Genomic DNA, 4525 nt, shown 5'->3' with positions numbered 1-4525 from the left:
TTTTTTGAGACGGAGTCTCGCTCTGTCGCTCAGGCTGAAGTGCAGTGGCCGGATCTCAACTCACTGCAAGCTCCGCCTCCCGGCTTCACGCCATTCTCCTGCCTCAGCCTCCCAAGTAGCTGGGACTACAGGCACCCGCCACCTCGCCCGGCTAGTTTGTTTTTTGTATTTTTCAGTAGAGACGGGGTTTCACCATGTTAGCCGGGATGGTCTCGATCAAGACAAATATTTTCATCTGTTTTGATGTATTTTTATATCTCATATTTAGCTAAAAATGCAAATATTTATGCTGTTATTTGTCTTTTCTTTCTTTCTCTCCTTTGTGTTTTTCTTCCCTTCTTTCTTTCTCTGTCTCCTTCTCTATGTTTTCCTCCCTCCCTCCCTCCCTGCCTCCCTCCCTTTCTCTCTTGTTCGTTTCTCTTCCGTGCTTTCTTTATTTCTTTTATTCCGTTTCTGTCCTTCTTTTCTGTTTCCTCTGTTTCTTTTTCCCTTCTTTCCTCATTCTTTCTCTCTGTTTCAGGTTTCTTTCCTTTCCATCTCTCCTGTAAAAATGTAACCTTTGAAAAGTGACGTTTCATCATCTTCATTTTCCACGTTGTCTCCCTTTTCTCTCCCTTTTCCTTCCTCCCTCTCTCCCTGCTCCCTTCCCTCCCTCCCTTCCTTTCACCATCTGTCTCTTCTCTCCATTCCCTCCCTCCCTCCCTGCCTCCCTCCCTCCCTCCCTCCCTCCGTCTCTGTCTGGATTCAGGAAGAGCCTACGCAATCTGTGTCTCCCTGTGTCCTCAACGGCCCGCGACCGAGTCCTTGCTTGCTGTTTCTCCCTCCGAGATGCCTCTCCGAACATCCACACGCCGTGGGTTGTCTTCTGACTCTGTCGCGGTCGATGCAGAGACAGGCTTTGGGGACCGTTTCTGTGGGGTTGGGGTAGAGGGGCTGCGTTTTCGGCCTCGGGATAGCGTTTCTCGACTCACGGTTTCGGTTTCGCGGTCGGCGGGCCGGCCTGCCATCCGGATCTGTCTTGGTGACGTTCGCGACGGTTGTCGGACTCCATCTGGCGGCCGCTTTTATATCGTTCCCTTGGCTTCCGGAGCTGCGGTGGCAGCTGCCGAGGGAGGGGACCGTCCCCGCTGTGAGCTAGGCAGAGCTCCGGAAACACCGCGGTCGTCAGCCGGGCTGTCCCGGTCGCGCCAGAGCTCTGGCGCGTCGCTTGTGAGTCAGAGCTCGGGCGTGCAGGCTTATGTGGGGAGAGGTTGTCGCTGCGCTTTCGGGCCTGAGCCGGGTGTGGGGGCTGCCGGGGTTGGTCGACCAGCACGCCGCAGCTCAGCTCCCGAGGCCTGACCCGCGACCCGCGGGGACCCACCGGGCTTGGGGCGGGAGGCTGGGGACACCCTTCCCGGCCCGGTCGCGGGCCCGCGCGCATCCTGGCCGTCTGAGGCAGCGGCCGAATTTTTTTCCCCAAGTCCCCGTGGGGAGCCGGGGACCGTCCTGCCTCGTCCCCCGGGTGCCGGGGAGCGGTCCCCGGGCCCGGCCGCCGCCCCTCTGCCGTGACCTTTTGTTTTCAAGTCCCCGTGGGGAGTCGGAGAGCGCTCCCTGAGCGCGCGTGCGGCCCGAGGGGTCACACTTGGCCGGCCTTCGGTCCCTCGTGTGTCCCGGTCGTACGAGAGGACGGCCGAAAACGCTTCCGAGTCTCGCTCTGGAGACACGGGCCGGCCCCTGCGTGGCACGGGTGGCCGGGAGGACGTCCCTGGCCCGGCGCTGCTCCGGCGTGTGTCCTGGGGTCGACCAGAGGGCCCTGGGTGCTCCGTGTCTGGCTGCGATGGTGGCGATTTTGGGGACAGATGTCCGTGTCGCGGGTTCCCTGGGCCGGCGGCGTGGTCGGTGGCTCGACCTCCTGTCCCCTGGGGAGGTATATCTTTCACTCCGAGCCGGCATTTTGGGCCACCGGGTTATTGCTGACACGCTGTCCTCTGGCGACTTGTCGCTGGAGAGGTCGGGCCTCTGGATGCGTGGTGGGCCTCTGGGCCTCCCGGTGACCCGGCTAGCCGGCCCTGCTCGTGCTGGAGCCGCCTGCTGGGGCCCGTGTGTGCCTGGTCTCTCGTGCGTCTGAGCGTCCCGACTCCCGGTGCCGCCTTGGGTCCGGGTCTCTGACCCACCCGGGGGCGGCGGGGAAGGCGGCGCGGGCTTACCCTGCCGCTGCGCGCTCCCTGCTGTGGGCACCTGGGGCGGCCGTGACAACCCCACTCCCGCTGGCTCCGTGCCGTGCGTGTCAGGCGTTCCTCGTCTCTGCCGGGTTGTCTGCCGCCCCTTTCCCGGAGCTGGGGGTGGTCAGGTTGATCTGCTCGCTGGCCTCCGGGGAGGCTGTGGCTGACTGACTGACTGACCGACCGACCCCGCTCCGGGGTTGCTTTCCCTGATTGATGTGGTGATGTCGTGCTCTCCCGGGCCGGGACCGAGCCGCGGCGGGCGAGGGGCGGCCATTCATGGTGAATGGGACCCGTTCTTCTCGTCCCGCCCGCGGGGGCCCCCTGTCTCTCGTCCCCGCCTGTGAGCGGTGCGTTGGGAGGCGCTGGGGTGCGGAGCCCGGCCTGACCTTGCTGTCCCGCCCCCGCCGTCTGCCTCGTGGCGTTCGGCGGGGGTCGGCGGGGTCCTCTGACGCAGCAGGCACCCCTCGCTTTCGCCTCTTGTGGTTGTCGCCTTGCGGGGCCGCCCCCCTCCGCGGCGGTGGGGGTGCTGTCCCGCCGGCCCGTCGTGCTGCCCTCTCGGGCGTTGCACGAGCGCTGGCTCTGCCTGGGTCTTTGCGGTGCTCCTGGAGCGCTCCGGGTTGTCCCTCAGGTGCCCGAGGCCGAGCGGTGGTGTGTCGCTCCCACCCCCAGCGCCCCCTCCTCCGGTCGCCGCCACGGTGCCGGCGCGTTGGGTCCTGAGGGAGTTCGTTGGGTGTGGGCCGAGGCGGTCGAGTGAGACGCGCCCCTCCCCACGCGGGGAAGGGCGCCGCCTGGTCCGGCGAGCGCACGTCCCGTGCCTCCCCTCTGGCGGGTGAGCGCGGGCCGTGTGAGCGGTCGCGGTGGGCTCGGGCCGGCCACGCGTGCGCCGGCCGGCCGCCGAGGGGCTGCCGTTCTGCCTCCGACGGGTCGTGTGTGGGTTCACTGGAGGTGCTTTACCTCGCAGAAAGGAGGTGGGTGGACGGCGGGGGGGCCTTTGGGGGCTGTGCGCACGCGCGCCAGCCGGGCCCCTGCCCTGACCGCGAACGCTCGAGGTTGCCGCAGGTTTCTTCTCCTCGCGCCACACGCCCCCTCCCTTCCCCAGGTGTCCCCGAGCGCCTCTGTGGGCCCGACGAGGGGCGACTGGCGGGTGGGGAGTGTGACCCACCCTCGGTGAGAAAGCCTTCTCTAGCGATCCGAGAGGCGTGCCTTGGGGTACCGGATCCCCCGGCCTGCCGCCTCTCTCTGCGTTGTGGTAGCGCTGCCGTAGCGACTCGCTTGCAGAGAGCCCTCCCCCGCTGCTCCCCCCTCGACGGGATGAGGCTGGGGAAACGGTGAGGGTTCCGCCGGACCCCGCGGTGGGGGCCGAGCGTGCGGCTCGTCGTCTACTGTGGCCCGCGCCTCCCCCTTCCGTGTTGGGGGAGGATCCCGCTGGGCCGGGCCCGACGTCCTAGCGGATTGGGAAGGCTGCCGCGAGCGGCGGGTGCGCGTGGCACTCCGTCCGGCGCGGGACGCCGCTGTGAGCCGGCTCTCCGCCCGCTCCTGTGCCGAGCCGCGACCGGTGTCGGTGACCGCGTTCGCGTGGCGCGGGGTTGGGCCGCCTGGCTCTTGGGGAGCGAGCCGTCCCCACGGGGGGTGCGCCGGTCTCCCGGAGCGGGACCGGGTCCGGGACGGACGAGAAACGAGCGATATGCGGCCCCTGGTGTTGGGCTTGTGGCTGAGGTTGCTTCGGGGCCCCCGGTGGCAGGACCCGGGGCTCGTGAGGGGGGTTGCTCGGTGGGTTGCCCAAGGGCCGTTCGGCGTCCCAGGCGGGGCGCCGCGGGACCGCCCTCGTGTCTGTGGCGGTGGGATCCCGTGGCCGTGTTTTCCTGGTGGCCCGGCTGTGCCTGAGGTTTTCTGCCCGAGTAGCCCTCCGCGGGTTCCCCGTGCCCTCGTCCCCGTGGCCCCCTGGCTCCTTGCCTGCCTTGTGCCCCTTTTCCCCGCCCGCCGCCTGCCGATCCTCTCTTCCCCGAGCGGCTCACCGGCTTCTGCGCTGTTGGCCGCCCCGTCTGGGCCCGAACCCGGCTCCGCCTTCTGGGGGCGTCGCCGCCGGCCACGCTGGTTGGCCCGGTGTCTGCGTCCCCATGGCGCGCGCCTTCGGGACCGGGTCGGTGGCGCCCCGCGTGGGGCCCGGTGGGCGCCCGGAGGGTTTGGGTCGGCCTTTGCGGCGTGTTGCGGGGGAGAGCGGGTTCCGGGGGCTCTGGCCGCGTGCGACTGGGTGTGGCGGTGGGGGAGCCGCGGGGATCGCCGAAGGCCTGGTCGGCCGCTCCAGGTGCCACGTGGGGCCG

The sequence above is a fragment of the Chlorocebus sabaeus genome, unplaced genomic scaffold (assembly GCF_047675955.1).
Source record: "Chlorocebus sabaeus isolate Y175 unplaced genomic scaffold, mChlSab1.0.hap1 unalloc_scaffold_1555, whole genome shotgun sequence".
NCBI classification, from domain to species: domain Eukaryota; kingdom Metazoa; phylum Chordata; class Mammalia; order Primates; family Cercopithecidae; genus Chlorocebus; species Chlorocebus sabaeus.
The sequence above is the reverse complement of the archived record's forward strand: the minus strand, read 5'-3'. Positions refer to the sequence as shown.